Below are 23,270 nucleotides of genomic sequence, written 5' to 3'. Positions count from 1 at the left end.
TTGAGAAGTGCATCTGACTGTGCACTTCATATGAAAGGAGAAATGCCCAGATGTGCAATTATGTAGTGATTTAGGGGCTGTAACCAATGATTTGGCTGGATGGTCAGGAACTTGGAAGAAGCATGATTGGAAAATTGGTGACAAATTTGGGGTAGAGGTATGTGGATGGACCTCTCTGAATGATCAAAAACTGTGATGATATTTGTATCCTATGTGAGTGTTCACCAATGGGTGACCTCAGCAGAGGAGGATTTTAATAATCAAGTGGACAGGATGATCTGTTCTGTGGACACCACTCAGCCTCTTTTCACGGCTGCCCATGTCATTGTCCAATGGGCCAATGAACAAAGTGACTGTGGTAGTAGGGATGGAGGTTACACATGGGCTCAGTAACATGGACTTCCACTCACCAAGGCTGACATGGCTATGATGACTGATGAGTGTCCAATTTGACAGCAGCAGAAATCAACACTGAGCTCTCGATATGGCACCATTCCTCGGGGTGATCAGTCAGCTACCCAATGGCAGGTTGATTATATTGAACCTCTTCCACCATGGAAAGGTCAGAAGTTTGTCCTCACTGGAATAGACACTCTGAATATAGGTCTGCCTTTCCTGCGTGCAGTGCTTCTGCCAAGACTACCATTAGTGGACTCACGGAATGCCTTATCCACTGTCATGGTATTCCACACTGCATTACCTTTGACGAAGGCTCTCCCTTTACAACTTTACGGCTAAAGAAATGTGGCAGTGGGCTCGTGCTCCTCATGGAATGCACTGGTCTTACCACGTTCCCCTTTATCCTAAAGCAGTCAGATTGATAGAACTGTGGAATATCATTTCAAAGTCACAATTACAACGTCAATTTGGTGACAGTACTTTGCAGGGCTGGAGCAAAATTCTCTAAGACTGTGTATGCTCTGAATCAGCATCCAATATATGGTATTGTTTCTCCCATAGTCAGGATTCACGGGTACAGGAATCAAGGAGTGGAAGTGATAATGGCACCCCTCACCATCACCCCTAGTGATCCACTAGCAAAATGCTTGCTTCCTGTTCCCATGACATACTGTTGTGCTGGTCTAGAGATCTTAGTTTCAGAGGGAGGAACCCTGCCACCAGGAGACATAACAACAATTTTATTAAACTGGAAGAGTGCCACCTGGACACTTCGGGCTCCTGATTCCTTTAAGTCAAGAGTTTCATTCGCCTACATGTGGCTAGCCAATTTTCCCAGCACCATTTGTTGAAAAGGGTGTCCTTTCCCCACTTTGTGTTTTTGTTTCCTTTGTCAAAGATCAGTTTGTCAAAGATCACCTGTAAGTATTGGGGTTTATTTCTGGGTTCTCTATTCTATTCCATTGGTATGTGTGCCTATTTTTATATGAGTGCCATGCTGTTTTGGTGACTATGACCTCATAGTGTAGTTTGAAATCAGGGGGTGTGATGCCTCCAGATTTGTTCTTTTTGCTTAGTCTCACTTTGGCTATGCGGGCTCTTTTTTATTTCATATAAATTTTATATTTTTTGCTAAATCTGCAAAGAATGATGGTGGTATTTTGATGGGAATTGAATTGAATTTGTAGATTTCTTTTCACAGTATGGTCATTTTCACAGTATTGATTCTACACACCCATGAGCATGCAATGTGTTTCCACTTGTTTGTGTCATCTGTGATTTCTTTCAGCAGCATTTTGTAGTTTTTCTTGTAGAGATCTTTCAATTCCTTGGTTAGGTATATTCCTAAGTATTTTATTTTATTTTTTGTAACTATCGTAAAGGGATTGAGTTCTTGATTTGATTCTGCACTTGATCACTGTTGGTGTATTCAACAGTCTAAGAAAGGAGTTACAGTGTTGGCTGAGGTGATTGACCCAGACTATCAAGATTAAATCAGTCTACTGCTCCACAACAGAGTAAGGAAGAGTAAGCATGGAATACAAATCCATTAGGGCATCTCTTAATATTACCATGCCCTGTGATTAAGGTTGATGGGAAACTACAACAGCCCAACCAGGCAGGACTATAAATGGCCCAGAGTCTTCTAGAATGAAGATTTGGGTCACTCCACCAGGAAAACACACACACACATACACACACACACACACACACACACACACCCTGCTGAGGTGTTTGCTGAAGGCAAAGGGAATACAGAATGGGTAGTAGAAGAAGGCAGTCATCAATACCAGCTATGATCATGTAACTAGTGGCAGAAACAAGGACTGTGATTGTCATGAGTATTTCCTCCTTCTTTTGTTAAAAATATGTTTGTGCAAGTATACACTTGTATTAAGAAAATATCTTCATTTTATTTTCTTTTCCTTTATCATGTGACATAAGATTTATTGACTTCACATCAGAATTTATTGTTAACTTTATGGTATAGTATTTGATTTGTGGATGGTGTGTTTCCAGTTGTACGAAGGATAATTGTATTATGTTAGGTGTAATTATGACTTTATTATTGTCTTTATTTGAAGATTACGTATAATCTCAGGAGATGTGTATGGGTTCAAGTTGACAAGGGAGGGTTGGACTTGTAATGGTTTTTACTGAGTGTCAACTTGATTGAACTGAAGGATGCAAAATATGGATCCTGGGTGTGTCTGTGAGGGTGTTGTCAAAGGAGATTAACATATGAGTCAGTGGACTGGGAAAGGCAGACCCATCCTTAATCTGGGTGGGTACCATTTCATCAGCTGTCTGTGTGACTAGAATATAAAGCAGGCAGAAAAATGTGAAAAGACAAGACTGGCCTAGCCTCCCAACCTACATCTTTCTTCCGTGCTGGATGCTTCCTGCCCTCGAAGATCAGACTCCAAGTTCTTCAGTTTTGGGACTTGGACTTGTTCTCCTTGCTCCTCAGCTTCAGGCGGTCTATTGAGGGACCTTTTGATTGTGTGAGTTAAAACTTAATTCATATATATATATATGTAACTTTTTATATATATAAATACTTAATACTGAACTCCCAGATATACATGTATATGTAATCTTGTTAGTTCTGTCCCTCTAGAGAACCCTGACTAATGCAATCCCAATTGTGAAATTTAGCTTTAATGGAAAGAGTATATGAAATTCAAACACAATGGAACTTCATCACTTTGTGCCTACAGAGATGTGATCACAGCATTTTATAAACATTAGATTCAGTTTGTTCATCTGTATAATGGAACTCTACTGCTTATCTTCCAGGAAAATGTAGAAATCGTCTAACATATAGTGGAAACTAAATAGACATTGTTGAATAGAACAGTATCACAAATCTCCAAAACAGTAAAGTTTTGTGCATGCATTACACTCAAATATCAGTGATACTAAGAAAAAATTGATTGATGAGATATTAGGAAGTGGAAAATATAAAGACAATGTGGACTAAATCTCACACATCCTTTTAATCACTTCAATTTATCCTGCTCTGCAGGTTAATTGCTAAACAAGATGCAGGTGTTGGCTTTAATATAGACAAATAAAACAGGAATTAATGGTATGTCCCTGTGTGCAGAATATAATCTGCAAGCAGTACACAGCCAGCCAAATCTTTCACAAGTAGTTAAAGAAAGAAAAAACAGAAAAAGCCCACAAAGATTACCATAATGCTCTGGAGACCCAATACTGCATAGAAAATGATCAAGATAACAATACCAAAACAGAATTTTAAAAGTCACCTAGAATCTACACTATTTATCAAGAGTCACAGCTGTGAAACTTTATTGTTATTTAATGCTTCAATGTTTTAATTTCATTTTCCTGTGAAATGATTCCATTCACCTTTTTCATAGGACTTTGAAAAACATTATTTTCTGAAAAACATTGTGGAAACCCAAAATAATAATAATAACCTTATAGTAGTGTCATAAAGAATGGGAGAAAAAAAGTGTTGTGAGACTGGAATAACTACGATGAGTAGAAATTTAAGTTTCAAGTTGACTATAAGATGTGGCAGAAGTTATAAATAATATCATTTTGAATTAGTTTAAGCTAAATTCACCATTATGCCAATAAAAGAATGAAGAATTGTTATTAGGTTGGATGATGTTTTGTTCCCATACATCTGTCCAATGAAACATAAATATAGCTTTTCTTATCTGAATGGCTTTTCATAACAATTTATTTTCTCTAATTCAATCATGGGAAATATATGCTAGGTCAAAGTACCATTGCAATCTCTGTTCTCTACCAATTATTTTGTCTTCCTTCAACAGTATTTAGTGCATATGCCATAGAGGGTGTGTGGAAATGTATATACATATAAACACAAACACACACACACATATATATATATATATTTGAATTAACATTACATTCAAAACATTAGGCTATATTCCTAAAGTTAAGAAGGTGTGTGTGTGTGTGTCTGTGTGTGTATCTATACCTATAACTATCTTCAAATTATAATCTAAGCGTATTAAGGGAATACGGGGATGAAAATAACAACAACACAATAATTAAGGCATTTTGCTAATGTTTTCCTAACTGCATATAAAGGGCACTTAACTAGTATTACCATATCTAATCCTCAGTCCTACAAAGTACAAGCTATTGATATTATAGTTTTGAGTTAAGAATTTTAACATAAGAGCCTTAAAATCTTGCTCAGAGTGTGCCCAAGTTCACAAAACTGTTAGTTTAACAAACTATATGATATTCTTTTAGTTTCTATTAACAGGAAAGAGTGGGGAGAAGCACTCCTCTCTAGAATTCATTTAGCTCTTGCATTCTCAAATCACAGACATAGGGAGAAGGCAATTAAGATTCCTAAAGCATGGAATCCTTATGAATGGAAACAAACAAACACACCGGTCAGTTTTCCCTCTTATTTTCTTTTAGAGACATTTTTATCAAACTTAATGGAAAAGATCAATAGTATTTGTAATCATAATCACCGAAAGTGTGTTCACCATGTACACTATATGTGTTATGGTTTCCAAACTGGCCTTTTGAAACAATGTAACTTAACAACAACAACAAGAAGAATGTACAAGGTCACGTTGCCCAACTTCACTCCAGAAATGTGTTTCTGATTCAACAGCTTCAGTTCTGACACAGTTTTGAGATGAAGACATTTAATGTGACTCAATTTGTTGAGACATATACATTCTATTGAACCAGAAATTCATTGTCTAGAGAATTCAGCCATTTTACTATTTTTCTTTTCTTTTTCCTTTATTTTCCTTCTCTTTTTAGCATCCCTCACCTCCTCCTCCCCATTTCCCTCTCTATCTCCTGTTTTCTGGTCCTGAAAAATAATCCTGGAACTTATTAATAAGAGGCAGTCAAATTCTACCACAATGTTTTTAAGATGCTATAGGTATAATACCACTCCTCCCCACTCCATGCAATGATGTAAATATTAGTTTAAACAAAAAGGAGAAGAGGGGGGGGAGGAGGAGGAGGAGGAAGAGGAAGAGAGATCATTACTTAGCAAAATTGTGGAAACTTCCCTATTATCTCTTCCTTTCCGTAGTGTTCCCAACTTATTCTTAATAAACTCTTCAAAAGTTTTGTTTAGGTGCCTTCAATATATTTTTATATTTCAGTAAACAACTTTAATTATCTGAGTTATTGTTCTGTAATTTAATATATGTGTTTATAAATTATATTCCTTCAGACATGCCTTGGGAAAATGTCAGTCTTTTAGAAGCAGTTGTTTAAGTCAAGGAGCTTTTACAAATGTCCTAAAACTGCTAGAGAAATAAAATCTAGTAGTAGAAATTCTTTGGATCCATGATCATGTACTCTAGTTACTCCTGATGTTTCACATGTGTGAACTGTTGCAATGTGACTTGCCTCTTTCTAGGGCATCCTTCCTTTTTTTGACTGGTTAACTCCTCCTCTCTTTCAAGGCCATATTCAAACACATTTTCCCCCGAAAGCTCTATCTTAATCTCTGGAGCATAATTAATAACACATTCCTTTGTAATCCACCGTGTTTTATTCAAAGCTCTATTTGCCATTTACCTTACATATTTTTCCCTTATATTACAGGTCTCTTTCTCCAACTGGCTAATAAACTCATGTAGGACATAGACTATCCCTATTCATCTTTATATCCAAGTGACTATTAAACTAAAAGGACACAAAGATTTGATGAAAAAGCAAGAATCTAGTGACTCCCTTGTGAAAAATGTATATAAACTCCGATCTTCATGGGTTCCCTCAACAATTAAACTATTCTTCTGTGTTTTGAGTATTTTTGTCTGCTTTTTGTTTGTTTATTTCTAAAACAAGTTAGCTCTATGAGACAGAGAATGAATTTCTTGAATAGGCTCTTTGCCGGTGTTTGTGAAGGTAGGTGCATAAACATATTAGGTGGCCACTGAAAATATCTCCTAAATTAAAATTTTTAAATAATTGAGTAAACATAAAGTTTTAATGATTTTTTCTTAATATATATTACAATCATAATATTAAATTTAAAACATTATTTGAATTTTTCACAGAATACCAGAAATTATTATTTTTAAATATTGCTGTACACATTCATTTTTAAATGTCATAAATTATTTTTAAAAGATTGTCATAAAAATATTAGGGTAAAATACGTATGATCACTATTTCTAAGAAAATCAAATTGATCCAAGTACTTTAATAATTAGAACCATGTACCACTATACAAGAGTAGAATTAGCACTGGTAAATATGTCATATCCCAATATATGCATAACTTGAAGTTATTTTTTGGGAGTTGAAAATAACGATACATAAATAGTATTTACTAATGTATTCATAAAAATTTCAAAATTTGGAAACATTGTTAAATTGTCTCCCTTTTTCAAAATGTGATAAAGTTAGTAAGTTCAACTACACCATTCATATTACATGTCATAACTCCGTTCTGATGGAGATGTTATAACCTCGGTGTAGAATCTCTCAGTAAAGTGTTGATAATTTAATTATATAGCTCTGATATTAAAAAGTCCTATCATAAAATTCTTATAAATGTTTTTTCACACTTCAGATAAAGGCAAGAAATATAATTCTTAATTTCAACAGTACGGTAATATCTAGACTCTTTGCATAACTTGCATTAAAATGAAGGTGTTGAACAATCAGTTAGGGGACCTCATGATAATGCAAAAAGCTTATGAATTGCAGTGAGAAACATTTAGCTGTTACCAGAATTTTAATTATCCCTAAAACATATTGACATTTTTTGATATTGACATTTTTTGACATTTTGATTTGATTTGAGATTTACTGCTGTCACTTCCAATAAAATATTATTTGGTAAACTCAACTGAATTATTATCATAATTGGTGAGGCATTTCATTTAGTGTTTAAATGACTGATTTTTATGGAATTGTGCTATCAAAATTTCTTTAAAATATTAGAAGTGTGTCAAATATATAAACGTTGAATAATTTTACTCAACAATATATTAACTTGATGGGACTTTATTTCTTTAGTATACTTACAAGCATTAGCTTATATGTTTTATACAAATGCTTTAAGATGTAATATTTTCTTTCTGAAGAAAAATTTTCTCCTCTCCAAGAATCACAAAAATGTGGATTTGCAAAACAGAGGGGATTCAGTGCCATTTTGACTTAAAAGCACCTAATACTATAAAACACAGAGGCACAACCTGTCATCAATAATCAAAGATCTTATATTACAAGCAGAGATGGAACACACAGATTAATATGCCTGGACCCAATGTGTAGTTCCATGTTACTACGCAGTTTATAAGAAATAAGTCAAGATAAAGCATATGACATGTAAAATCATAGAAGTGTCTAAGTGTCCTGGTAACTTTTCGTGACTGCCTTCCTGAGTACCCTCCAGAATGGGAGCTACATATTCCTTAATTTAATTCACTAGACTGGTAAACACATAGTAGTCCTTTATAGTGCTTCCTGTACATTTATCTAATCTACAAAAAGATAATGCTTATTGTAGCTAAGGGATTTAAAAAATTTTAGTTACCGTATTTAGCAATAGCAAATTTAGAAGAATCTAGTTAAGAGTTATCAAACCATTATTTCCACGGTGTGTTGTCAAATTTTTCAATTTGGTACACTGCAAATAATGTTACATTTTTTCCAAATCCACCATAGTTGAGAAATTTATTTCAAAACTGAGATTGCAATGTCCATTTATATGCTTCAGAAAAATACCATGGGGTGGATATTTACCAAAAATTGCTATTGATATTTTAACTCCTAGATTTTTTATTTTAAATGCTGTAACTGGCCCATGCTAGTAGCCCCAACTACTCAAGAGGCTGAGGCAGAAGGATCCCTTGGGCCCAAGAAGTCCAGAGTATAGTGAGCCATGTTCACACCACTGCACTCCAGCCTGGGAGACAAAGTGAGTCCCTGTCTCCAAAAACAAAACATAAACTCTAGGATTAATTTTCTGGCCAGTTATATGCCAGAAAAAGTCATCGTCATTGTAACATCAAAACAGGTTCCGATACTGTTAGTCTGATACTAACGTCAGCGAATAGTATGGATGTTTTCCACTCTCAGTGAAGAGGAACTTCAGAGTCTTCAGGGTCTTTACACTTGAAAACCTTGGCCACTGTTTTAGCTAGTTGGTAAAGTTATTTACTAAAGTGTTGGAAAATGGTGGCAAATATAGGCACTTTAAGGTTTAAACATGTATAATGTGGTTGTAAACTCATGGAAAACATCTATGCTTTATTAAGAGATAGAATGTCACAAAAGTAAAAGCAAAACTATTAAATTAGATTGTGTTAACTAGAACTGACTCTGCCAAACGTGAGCCCTATAGTCACTGACAAGTTACCTAAGAATTCTAAGATTCAGTTCTCACTTACTTAAAATAAGGATAATTGTACCATTTAAATTATTGGGTTGCTATGAAGAGTAAATTGATGCATTTGAAGCATTTAGCACAGGTTCTGACATAATAAGCACTTGATATAACTCTGCTGTCATGAAATCTGCAGTTTTAACTGAAAAGTGGATTTTAAGCATCTATTACAGAAACCCATTAGGTGGTTTCCAGTCAATTCTCCCTACTGAGAGGAAAGCAACCCTTTCCCACCACCACAGCTTATTTCTCCAGAAACTCATATAATTAAAATTATACAATATATATGCTTTTGTGTCTGACTTATTTTGTTCTACATAATATTTTGGAGATTACTTCATGTTTTTTAATGTTATCAGTTTTTTTTTTCTGTTATCAATTATTACTATTCCATTATTTAATTAGACCACAATTAGACCCCTCTTCTATTAGGACACTCAGGTTGTTTCCAGTCTGGGACTTTACAGAAATGCTGGAAATTTTCCTTTACAAGATTTTCATGGTACTAACGTTGTTTTCTTTTGGATTCATAGTTAGGAATGAAAATCCTGAATGATAGGGTATTGTGGTATGTATAACTGTAAAAGAAACTCCCATATCTATTTTCAAATTGGTTATTCTATTGTGTACTTCCCCTACTAACATGTGGTATTGTTGGTCTTTTTAATTTGGCCATTTTAGGGTATATAAGGGATACTTCTATGTGATGTCAACGTATATTTTCCTGTTAATTAATTGTGTTGGGCAGTTTTCTTGTACTTATTGGTCATTTTTATGTTCTCTTCATTGAAAAAACCTAGTCACATCTTTTGCCAATTTCTATTGAGTGATCAGGCTTTTATTTCTTATTCATTTGATTTTAATATATTCAACCTTTTAGTAGATATTGAATTTTCACCCAGTCTGTGCCTTAATTTTTCATTTATTTAACAGTATTGTTTAATCAGAAGACATTTTAATCTTGATGAAGGCTACGTTTCCCATTTTCTTTTCTATGAAGTGGTTTTTGATCTTCCTTAAAAAACCATTCCTGAAAACGTTTTTCTCCTATATTATTTTCCAGAAGCTTTATAGCTTTAACTTTTACATACATGTTGATGACTCATCTTAAATTAATTCTAGTATATATATGGGAATATGTGGGAGCTGAGGGCTGTATTTTTAAATATATTATTCAATGTTTCCAGCATACGTGATGAGAGGCTTATTTTTATTGAGAAAAATAATTTTATAATGTGGGTCAAATTTTGTTTCATTGTTTTGTCTATCCTAATGTAATGCCATATATCACTGATAACTGATTTTTTTTCTTGTCCCTTGAAATCAGGGAGTGTATTTCCTCAATTTTTTTTTATTTTCAATAATTATGCTTGCTAATAAATGTCCCATGCATTTCCATATACATTTTAAAATCAGTTTTTAACTTTCTGTTAAAAAAATAGTGCCATGTGAATTTGATTAAGACTGTACTGAAACTACAAAACAATTTGGGAAGAACTGATATCTTAACAAAACTCGGCCTTCACAATTACGGCCATTACATACATAGTTTTCTTTTTATTCTATGTTCTTTCTATTTTCTCTTAGGAGTGTCTTTTAATTTTTATCAATAAGAAAAGTTTTTACTTCAATTTGGTTAAATTTATTATTAATATATTTATGTTTTTATAAAAATGTAAATTATATTTTTAAATGTAATATTTCAATTATTTACTGTCAACATAGTAAAATACAATTTATTTCTGGATAATGATCTTGCATGCTACAATGTTGCTAACGTGTTAATTATAGTAGCTTAATATTCATGTTACTATTCTAAATAAGCAATTTTGCATTCTGAATAAATAAACTTTACTTAATTTATAGCCTTTATAACTTGCATGATGGTCTAATTGCCATTTTTATGCTAACTAGTACTTTGAGGATCAAATTGAATATAAACGAAGAATGGACATCTTGCCCTGGGAAAGTCAGTATTTCACCTTTGCGTATTATGTTAGCTATATGTATGATGATACCTAAACAGTTGTCAGATTGTTTAATTCAGATTAAAGAACCATGATTAGACATTGAATTTTGTCATCTATTTTTCTGTATTTTCTGAAATAATGTTCTTCTCATTTTATTACAAGAATGAACATTTGGAAACCAATATTATACTACTGAAATTACCCTCATGTAGTTATGATGTGTTATCCATTTTATACATTACTATATGCACTTTGCTAATATTGTGTTAACAATTTTTATGTCTATCCTTAGGAGTATTGCTTGAAAAAAATCGGCAATAAAACTGTTTGAATTGGGACTTTCTTTCTGAGAAAGATTTTTGTTATGGACTCAATTTCTTCACAAGATTATAAAGCTATTCATGTTTTCTATTTTTTTCTGCAAGTTTTATAACTTGTATTTCAAGTAATGTGTCCATTTCATCTGAGTTTTTAAAATTATTAGCATAAGTTAGTTAATAATTTCTCCTTATTCTTTAATATTCATACAATCTATATCAATATCTTTCTTTCATTACTACTATTTGCTATTTTTAAATCATTTTTCATTACGTTTTTTGGGGGCTTAAAAATTTTATGAATCCCTTCAAAAACTAACTTAACTTTTAAATATTCTCAATTTTAGATATGCTTTATATTTCATTTATTTTTTTAATTTTTATCTTTAAAATAAAGACAATATTTCATAATATTTTTAGTATTGATTACCATATTTAAGATTTATTAGGCTTTTCAGTCCTTATACATCTGGTCTCTCAAATCATGTCATTTTCCTTCTAAGGAGTGTTGCTTAAGCAATACTTCTAGTATAATTCTGCTGATTACTCAGCTTTTTTTTTTTTTTAGTATGCTGTGTTTTTTAATGTATAAAATCCAAATCAATTTAATTATTAAATAATATTTCAGACAATTTATTCTGAATGAATTGATTTCAGAGATACTATCATCTTAGATCTACTACTCAATTATCTTCCAATCTTCATTGTTTCTAATGAAAATTCAGTTTGTTCTCCTGTGCCAGTTTGGGTCTCTGGAAAACGTATGTCAAGAGGAAATAGGCATTTAAGAGATTATTTGGGAGAAACGCCTAGGAAGAATAATTTCAGACCGAGTGGCTCATAGATGATGACTTTTATTATTATAGACCATAATACAGGTCTGACATGTGAAAAGAGAGAGAAAAAGAATTAGGTAAGATGAACGTTAGACAGCAGGAGATTTCTAAGAAAGTCTTGACTAGCTTGGTAAGCAGTTTGTGAGCAAAGATTGTTCATTAGAGAAGTCCTGAATCATGAAAGAGTGACCCAGCACTATTATCCCTGCTGTGTCAGAAGAAAGGAGCCCCAAGGAAGAGTAGTTTTAAAGTAGATATTGTGGATAACAAAATAAAGTAGTAGAGTTTGTTAGTAAAGTTCTGGGAGTGCTATGTTCTCTTTAATTAAGATATAGTCATGCATTTAAACGTCTGACAAACCCTAGACATATTAAATCTTTATTCTCTGGCTACATGTAATAATTTCACTTTAATTTTGGTATTTAGCAATTTTATAATAATATATCTAGGGTTTGTGACTTGTTTGTAATTTTTAGAAGTTTTTTTTTTTTTTTTTTTTTTTTTGAGTTCACAAAACTTACAAGTAGGTTGATGCCTTAGTCCAATTGTGCTGCTATAGTAGAATACCTGAGACTGGATAATTTATAGAGAACAAATTTTTATCTTCTCACAGTTCTAGAGGCTGGGAAGTCCAACATCAAGGTACTGTAATCTGACTAGCCCCTTCTTGCTGCATCCTCCAGAGGGGAGGAACACTGTATCTTCACATGGTAGAAGGCAAAGGGCAAAGAGGCAAAAAGGGGCCGAACCGGACCTTTCATAATCCCACCCACGAGGGTGGGGCTTTCATGACCTATCAGCTCTTAAAGATCCCACCTCTCAATACTGTTACAAGGGAAATTGAATTTCAACATGAGCTTTGGATGGCATAAATATTCAAACCATAGCACAATTTATGCTACACTACATTTGGGACATCATCGACATTTACCTTTCCAAAAATATTGTATTTTTGAAATTTTAAAAAATATTGCATTTTTGAAATGAGAGAAATCATTCTTATTTCTCTTTTTTTTGTAAAATCGTTTACATATATATTTGACTGTTTTAGGTTGTCTCACATGTCATTTGGCTCTCTCTTTTTATTTTTTAATTTAAGCATTTGTTTGGATCTTCAGATTTTGAAATTTCTGTTATTTTTTTCACATTAACTAATATTTTCTTCTGTCATCTTCAAACTTCTGCTATTTCCATTTTAATATATCAATGTCACATATTGTAATTTTTTATTTTAGATTTTTCTTTTTAATTTTTTTTTCTTAGAGACAAGGTCTTGCTCTGTTGCTCGGGCTGGAGTGCAATAATGGGATCATAGTTCACAGCAGCCTTGACTTTCCCAGCTCGAATGATCCTCCCACTTTAGCGTCCCAAGTAGCTGGGATCACAAGAACATACCACGATGCCTGGCTATTTTTAAATTTTTTTGTAAAGAAGAGGTCTCACTCTGTTGCCTAGGCTACTTTTGAAATCTTGGGCTCCAGCAATCTTCCCACCTCGGCCTCCCACAGTGCTGGGATTACAGGCATGAGCCACACTGTGCCCAGACTCTTTTATTTCACTTTCAATTCTTCCGCTGAGACTGAAATATTTCATCTGGTAGTTCATTTTTCTCATCTGTGTATTAAATGCTTTGACATACAAATAACGTGTGTATTACACAATTGCCTAAAAATTTGAACCTGTATGTCATCTTGGTTCTTACATTGACTTATTTTATCTTGATTATGGGTCATTTTTTTTTTTTTTTTTTTTTTTTGCTTCTTCACATATTTTATTGTATGCTGTACATTATGGTTTATATATTGTGAAAAGTCTAGAATATGTTGCATTCTTTTAAGGGTTGTTTAATTTTGTTCTGGCAGACAGTTAATTTTTACAAATTCACTTGATCCAATAATGATGGTTGTATTCTTTGTTAGAGCTAATCTATTTTAATTTGGGCTTTAGTCAGCTATGTCTGATCAGTTCTAAGGATCGCAGGACTTTTCAGGAGATGTGGAATATCACCCTTTGCATGCAGTCAAGGATCAACAGCTAACCCACCACTCTGTACAACTTCTTTCTACCCTATACCAATCCTCATTCCAGGTGTTTTATTATCTTCAAATTCTGATCTCCCCCATACCCATCTCAAAAAAGTGTGCTGTACTCTGTCTTAGCTCCACCTTCCTGTACCACAGTTTAGAAAAAAAGGTCCTGGGTGGAAATTCAAATCAAGTGTAAAACTTAAATTGTGTGTTTCTCCTCTTTCAAAAAACAGAGTCATGTATTATTTATTGCCTAATGACTGTGAGAAGTGCCTGATATAGTTTATCTAGCTTTATAGTTGTGATGTATGGAATGGCAACTCCAGTATAAGTTATTTTATCAAAGTGAGAAATAGAAATATGTTTCTATTATTATTGTGCGGTGGAAATATGTTCTCTTTCCTTTTAAAGAGGCCAATTAAAATCCTCATGTCATTTTACATGAACTGTTATCAATCCATTGATCTTAAGTGCTTTATTTCTTCAATTATTTAACTTACATTAAGAAATACTTTCAATTCATTAAATTTTATATTTATGGTCTAGGCACATTGTTTTACTTCATGATGTGTCTTTCTGCAACTTGATCTTTCAGTTGATATATAAATTTTCATTACAAGCTTCAGGTCATACTAAATTTTTATTATTGTACCTTTTTATCTTAACCCATCTACTGATAAGATATGAAAAGGACAGAGTTAAAGACAAAGTTCAATTGAAAACTGTTTAATAATATCAGCCCTCTAGGTTGAAATTGGCCTGTCAATTACTATTTTCAGTGTCAATCCTAAGTACTTTTACTTAATTTATCTAACATATCTATACATGCTTAGTCAAATAATTAATTACTTCCAAAGACATTTTAGATGTCAATTGTCTACACTAACAAGGCTTGTATCACCATTAGGAAAAAGAAAATATGAACTTTATTGCACTTTATGCCAACTGAATGATGAAACATCGTCAATTGACCATTTATGTTTATCTTCTTTCTTTAATGCAATCATGTTGCGATGATAGAAACGACATATAAAAAGCTGTAAATTCACAGGGACAAAGAGAATAAGGAAAGTGACAATAATGGATGGGATTTTCCACTTTTAGGAAAATAAAATATAAGACCTAATTTGGCCAAATATAGACATAATGTAACTTAGGTGACTAAAGAAAAGAGTCCCAAGAAACATTCAGTCAGGTTGTTCACAGATTTCTGATAATATACATGTCTTCCCAATCCTACCCTTCCCCATAATAGATTCATGTGTTACCACTGGAAAACTCAATAGGCCTAGAAGAATAAAAGCTCCAGACACTGTCCCTTAGGTTTCCAAGTTGAATAGCATGGCAAACTATCACCAGATTATCTATTAGTGTCGACTGGCTGATTAACCTCCTCCATGCACAGTTATTTAAAATTCTCACTATTAATTATTAAGTATTTTACATAGATCATCAAGCCTCAACTCATTTATAACATGAAAGTGGAAACTAAAACAAATGAATAAACACTTATCTATTTGTGAAGATACGAGTTTTCTGAGTGAAAATACACACTGGGAGCCCAGTTCAATAAAATAAATGATACAAAACAGGACACACCATTGTGGAATTTTAGAATGCCAGGTAAAATTACGATTTTAAATATCTCATAAAGGAAAAGAAAGAAACATACACAGAGAAACACAATAAATCACCCACGCAGGAATGAGGCAGTATCAGATTTTCAATAGCAACATTTATAAAATAATAAAATACTTCCATGTTCTAGGGAAATATGCAAGTTATGTATACAAAGAAAAAATTAAGTTGTTTTGAAGCACACCGGGGCTCAATATTTTACCTACCAAATCACTGTCTTCTTTCTTAAAAAATTACTGGAAGCTGTTCTCCAGAAATGTAAGGCGGGGGTGGGAAAAAAGAGAGAAGATATGTAATCTAATACAGAAAAGTGTCAAAGGGAAGGACCAGATGGGAGTTATTTCATCCAATGTGGGAATAACCCAATGTAACAACAAGAGAGGCAGCCCCAAGAGGAAAGGAAGGAACAAAAAATGAATATCTGAGGTGTTAGTATTTGGACAAGATCTGTTTATGGAAGTATGCCAAATATATGGTGCTAGGTACATAAAAGTCAAAGCAATGAAAAAATTAGCCAACTGATATATTTAAGGAAAAAATTGTATGAATACAATAATTGTTCATTATTTGATCCTTAAATTTAAATTTTTACATATTCATATTTGATACTGATTTAAGTAAAAAATGTGTGATAAAATTATATTGACAGATGAAATTAAGAGAGAGGATGAAATAATATTGTCAAAAAGTGATCTAAATTTGGTGCATTAAAATGGAGAAACATATGCCAATGGAATTGTGTATTTGACTATTGGTATCTGAGAGCAGTCCTGATTTTATTTTATACTTTTATCTTTTTCATGACAAATGTCAATATTGAAGTATACTTGTCTGCCAGTATCTGTGGGAAATTGCTTCCAGGACTATTCCCTGTGAATATCAAAATGGATGCTCAAATCCCACATGTAAAATGGCATAGTATTTTCATATAACCTGTGCATATCCTCCTGTATAATTCAAATCATCGGTAGATTACTTGTAATGCCTAAAAATGTAAATGCTTTGTAAAGAGATGTAATATTGTACTGTTTAGGAAATAATGACAAGAAAAATCAGTCTGTATATAATTAGCATAGATGTAACCATCCATTTTTTTCCTCCAAATTTTTTTATGCACATTTGGTTGACTCCATGGGTATGAAGCCCATATATATGGAAAGTTTATTGTATTTTCCTAGTTTTCAATTTTTTTTCCTTTGGTTTTACTTTACTTTCAATAATAAATGCAATTTACAAATAAATTACATCAGTTTTGGTGTGTCAAATTTATCTTTAACTTGTTGTCTCCTTAAGTGAGTTTTACAATAATAATTTTTAAGTATTTTTGCCTGGTAAATGCTCATGTCACTTTTCTAAAAATGTGTTTCTTTTGGCCTCAATCTTTCAAGATGTTTTATCTGTTTGTAAAATTCCAATGTGATAATATTATTCAGCATTGCAAGATATATAGTGTTTCTAACTTCATAGATGCAAACTATGTGCTATTAGTTCACTCAACATTTATTTTTGGATAAGCAGAATGTTCATTGCTTTTCTGCATTTCATTATAATGTATCTGACTATAAATTTATGTTTCTTTTTTTTCTTAGGTCACAATATAATTTTGTTTTACAAACATATTTTTCCTCAATCATAGATAATTCTCAACTAATGAGTTTTCAAATATTACTTCATTCATATTTTCTCTACACTATTTGGAAATTGTTACATATGTGTAGGATAATATCGCTCTATCCATTAAGTCTTTTAAATGCATGTATTTATATCGGCAAACACCAACATACACATATTTAGACATGTTCAGTGGTCATACAGTATGAAACAGAAATAATATTATTTTATCATTCCATGATACCATATGAATTAACTACCTATTGCATACCTCCACATGTATATTCAGAAATCATAGTGACTTCTCTTTGTCTCTGTTTTTCATTTAGACTTATCTCTGTATCCCATTACAACCCAAAAATTCTCATTCTTTCTTTGTTCTAATTGAACCACACTTGTATAGAACTTACTACTAATGGTCTTGATTAATGGCCCACTGTCATAATTTGCACACTTACTGCCACTTATAATTTATATATTTTAATGATTTTCATCAATTACTATTTAATAATAATGTTGACATTCTTTGCTTACTATCTAGATATTTAACACATAATATTATGTCAGTAATATTCATCTATGTTTGTTGTTTCTTGCTGATTCTAATATTTTTATTTGAATTTTCCTGCATTTTTGCTTTGTAATTGATACAAAATTATTGTACATATTTTAGGGTACATGCGATATTTTGATACATGCATACAATGTGTCACTGTCAAATCAGGGTAATTGGACATTCATTGCCTGAAACATTTGTCTTTTCTTCACATTGCAAACATTCAAAATGTTCTCTTCTAGCTATTTTGAGATGTACGATAAATTACTAACTGTAATTTATCTACTGTACTATCAAATACTGGAATGTGTTCCTTCTATCTAACTGCATTTTTGTGTCCCTTAACCAACTTCTCCCCATCCTTTCTTATTCACATATCATTCCCAGCCTCTGATGTTTATTATACTATTCTCTATCTCTATGAGATAAACTTTTTAGCTTCCACATACGAGTGAGCATATGCAATATTTATCTTTCCTTGATGAAATTATTTATTTCATTTAAATATGATGTCCCCTACTTTCACCCATATTGTTCTAAAAAAAAAAATTTCATTTTTATGGCTAAATAATATTCAATCATGTAACTATACTACATTTTCTTTACATATTCATGTGATGATGAACACAAGGGTTGATTCCATATTTTGACTATTGTACTAGTGCTGCCATAAACACAGAAATGCAGATATCTCTTTGATATATTTGTTTCTTTTCTTTTTAATATATACTCAGTAGTGGGATTGCTAGATCCAGTCTATCTCTGATAGGCATTTGGGTTGATTCCATGTCTTAGCTATTGTGAATAATGCTGCAGTGAACATATGCATGCATGTATCTTTGTAACAGAATGACTTACATTCCTCTGGGAATATACCCAGTAATGGGATTGCCAGATCAAGTGGTATTTCTCGTTCTAGAGCTTTGAGGAATCGCCACCATCTTCCACAATAGTTGAACTAATATACTTTCCCACCAACAGTGTAAAAGTGTTTCTATTTCTTTACAACCTTGCCAGCATCTGTTGTTTCTTGACTTTTTAATAATTGCCACTCTGACTGGAGTGAGATGGTATCTCACTGTGTTTTGATTTGCATTTCTCTAATGATCAGGGATGTTGAGCTTTTCTTCATGTTTGTTGGCCATATGAATGTCCTCTTTTGAGAAGTGTGTGTTAACCTCCTTTGCCCATCTTTTAATGGGGCTTTGTTCTTTTTGCTCAGGATTGCTTTAATTATTCAGGGTCTGGAGTGGACCCCCAGCAAACTGCAGCAGCCCTACAAAAGAGGGGCCTGACTGTTAAAAGAAAAACAATCAGAAAGCAACAGTTACATCAACAAAACAGACTCCATAGAAACTCTATCCAAACATCAGCAGCTTCAAAGATCAAAGGTAAATAAGTCCATGAAGATGAGAATCAAAACAAAAATGTCAAAACTCAAAAAGAGTGCCTCTTCTCCTCCAAATGATCACAGCATATCTCCAGCAAGAGCACAGAACTGAGCTGCAGCTGAGATGGATGAATTGACAGAAGTAGGCTTCAGAAGATGGGTAATAATGAACTTGGCTGAGCTAAAAAATTGTGTTCTAACTCATTGCAAAGAAACTAAGAACCATGATAAACATAACCGGAGCTATCAATCAGAATAACCAGTATAGAGAGGAACATAAATGACCTGATGGATCTGAAAAACACAACATGAGAACTTTACAATGCAAACACAAGTATCAATAGCCAAATAGACCAAGCAGAAGAAAGCATATCAGAGCTTGAAGAATATCCTGATGAAATAAGGTAGGTAGACAAGATTAGAGAGAAAAAAAGAATGAAAAGGAGTGAGCAAAACCTCCAAGAACTATGGGATTATGTTAAAAGATTGAACCTATGATGATAGGAGTACCTGAAAGAAGCAGGGAGAATGGAACCAAGTTGGAAAACACCCTTCAGAATATTATCCAGGGGAACTTCCCTGACCTAGCAAGACAGCAACATTCAAATTCAGGAAACATTCAAATTCAGGAAATCCAGAGAACCCCAGGAAGATATTCTATGAGGCAGTCAACCCCAAGACACATAATCATCAGATTCTCCAAGGTAGACATGAAGGAAAAAATGTTAAGAGCAGCCAGAGAGAAAGGCCAGGTCACCTATAAAGGGAACCCCTTCAGACTAACAGCAGACCTATCAGCAGAAACCCTACAAGCCAGAAGAGATTGAAGGACAATATTCAACATTCTTAAAGAAAATAATTTTCAACCTAGAACTTCATATCTGGCCAAACTAAGCTTCATAATTGAAGGAGAAATAAAATATTTTTCAGAAAAGCTGAGGGAATCTGTCACCACCAGGTCTGCCTTGGCAGAGCTCCTGAAGGAAGCACTAAATATGGAAAGTAAAAACTCTTACCAGCCACTACAAAAACATAATGAAGTATAAAGACTAATGACACTATGAAGCAACTACATCAACAAGTCTGCAAAATAACTAGCTAATATCATGATGACAAGAACAAATTCACACTAACCATATTTTCAAATAGTCTTTTCCCTTTTGCTTGAACCATTCTGCTGTTAAGAGTCCCTAATGCATTTTTCACCTCAGCAAATGTATTTCTCAGTTTCACGATTTTCACTTTTTTTTAAGTTTCAATGTCATTGTTAAATTTCTCTGATACATTTCTGAACTGCTTTTCTGTGTTACCTTGTAGTTCACTGAGTTTACTTAAAAAGGCTATTTTGAATTTTGATTTCAGAACTCATATGTCAGTGTCTCATTAGGGTCAGTTACTGGCTTCTTTCTTTGTTCATTTGGGGAGGTCATGTTTCCCTGTTTGCCATCTTTTTCTCGTGGACATACATCTGTGTCATCACATTCAGAGATTAGTTATTTATTTCAGTCTTCTCTGTCCACTTGTTTTGGTCTTTCCAGGGTTAACGGTGGAATCTGTATGGGTCTTCAGCAACCTCAATTCTTGTCTCCTCAGAAGAAAGAATTTGACCGAGAGGCATAAGACAGAGTGAAAGACTGAGGCAGGTTTTAAAGCAAAAGTGAAAGTTTATTAATAAGCTTTAGAGCAGCAATGAAAGGAAATGAAGTACCCTTGGAAGAGGGCCAAGCAGGCGACTTGAGATATCAAGTGCACTGTTGGACCTTTGACTCTGGGTTTTACATGTGTCCATTATTCCAGGGTCTTGCGTCCCTTTTCCCCTGATTCTTCACTTGGGGTGGACTGTCTGCATGTACCGCATCCTGCCAGCACTTGGGAGGAGCCGCAAATGCAGTGTATTTACTGGAGTTGTATACATGCTCACTTGAGTCTTTCTTCCCTTACTAGCCTAGCATTGCTACAGGAAGATCACATACCACTTAAACTCTTTCATTTTGCCAGGTAGTGTGCATGTTTGAGTCCACTTGCCCAATTTCTGAGATCTCATCAGGAGGCTGCTGATCACCAGTTTCAGTTTTATTCTACCTGTTGGGAGACTGTCTTTCCCTGGCACCAGCTGGGACTTAATTATTATTTTATAGAGAAAGTTTAGCAGTCTCCTGACAATCACCTGATCGATGCCTGACATTCCTGTTCGAGGTCAGGGGCCCCTCTCCTGCCCTACTCATGGTTTGACTGGCTACCTACTGTAACACTGGGGTATGTTTCCTTAGAGTTTTTTTTTTTTTTTTTTTTTTTTTGCAATTGGTAGGTTGAATCCTCTTTACCCTAGGTTACTGTTTCTTATTCAGCTCTAGATGGCATTTTAAGCACAGGTTTGTTTGCAGCGCTGCTCATTCCAGATGGCGGGGATTACAAAGGAGATACCTTGGTTACGTGAGAAGTCTGGCTAGAGTTCATGCTCAGGTGCTCATAGAATGCGCCTATTACAGTGTGTTGTCACTGAGCAGCCACTCTAATTTGACATCGCCTCTGGCTTAGATAAACAGCGCATTTAGCAGGCAAGGGTTGCAAGTCTTGCCTTCTCTCTTTGTATCAAGCTGCCTCAGCAGTTTCTCTATTTTCAGACACTCATCATTGCTTCCTGTGAGTTGAAACAGGGACATTTTTCCTCTGAAAGAACCCAAAATGGTGAGAAAGTTGACTATTTACTTGAATCTTTTTCCAGTGTAGAAACCATGATTCCAAGAGGTATTTTTTACATGGTACCTGACAGCTTGGGAAAGGGGCATGATAGACACAGAAGTCGATTTCTCTTAAAATCTTCTCAGAGTTTTTCACTTCTCAGTGGCCCTGGGGATTATATGATCCTCAGCTTTTAGACATGGATATCGCTGGTGATAATGTTGGCACTGTATATTTGGTTTTGGTTTCCTTTGAGGAAGAGTGAAGCCAGATTGTTTCTACTCTGCCATTTTGGTGAACATAATTTTTATATACTTCATGTGTACATGAGAAGAATATGTGCCCTCCTTTTGTAAGGTACAGAAAAATTAATTGATTTGAAAAGAATTATTCAACAGTTTTACTGAGTGTATTATAGGATTCTGATAGCAAAGGGCAGAGCCAAGATTTAAACTCTGGCCTTTCTGACAATTAAGTAAAAGTATATCATGCTAGACTAAATATTAAGTTGCAGTTTTAGAAGATAAATATAGCAAATAATATTAAAAATAACTTTATTAATAAATAATGTATATCTATATAGGCACATACACATAAATAGGTCAATTTATTTACGCAGGGACAAATTTAATATGTGTAACACATAAAATGCCTTATAATTGTAATTGTCTATCATTAACCTATAACATACTTAAAATTAATTTAATTAATTTATCAGGAAAATCAGGGTTATAATTAATCACTATATTATAATTTACAGTGTTCTCTGTCAACTTAATGACTCTAGAACTACTATACTGGTATTTCCAAAAAGTTAGTTGCTACTTCACAAAATGTCAATATCAGGGCTATAATCAGGAATTCTTAGACAAGAAGATTACAGGAATTCATACTGAAAAATATATGTGTCTTCTTAAATCAGCACATTACCAATACTAGAAACTCTATAAACCATAAAGACTAGATTTAATGTATGTGCTGAATGCCAAATGAATAATGAGATTTTATTCCTGCTTTTTAGTCATAGTTTGTTACATTAATGAATAATTCTCATAGATTCTCATAGATTGCAATATGCCTTGATCCAGATTTTTTCTTTCTTTTGCATATATGTATACAAATATACACATATGGATACACACATGCATACACTATATATGTATTTGTATGTATGCATAAACATGTGCATAGTCATGTGTGTTTATGTATATGTTCCTGATATGTATATCAGTGAGTGAGAAAATTTAATGTTTAAGCATTGTTTCTGTTTCAGGTATTATAAATTAATATATTGTGAGCCAGTTAGCATTGCGCATTAAATAAAATCTGTTCTGAGTAATTTTCATAAAAATTTATTAGTATGCAGCTACTTCACATACACTGATTTTAATATTATTACATAAAATAATGTTCAATTAGGTGAATGGTAACTAACGTTATTTAATGCACTGTGAAATT

This window comes from Piliocolobus tephrosceles, chromosome 7 (genome assembly GCF_002776525.5).
Source record: "Piliocolobus tephrosceles isolate RC106 chromosome 7, ASM277652v3, whole genome shotgun sequence".
NCBI lineage: Eukaryota > Metazoa > Chordata > Mammalia > Primates > Cercopithecidae > Piliocolobus > Piliocolobus tephrosceles.
This window is presented reverse-complemented; position numbering follows the sequence as displayed.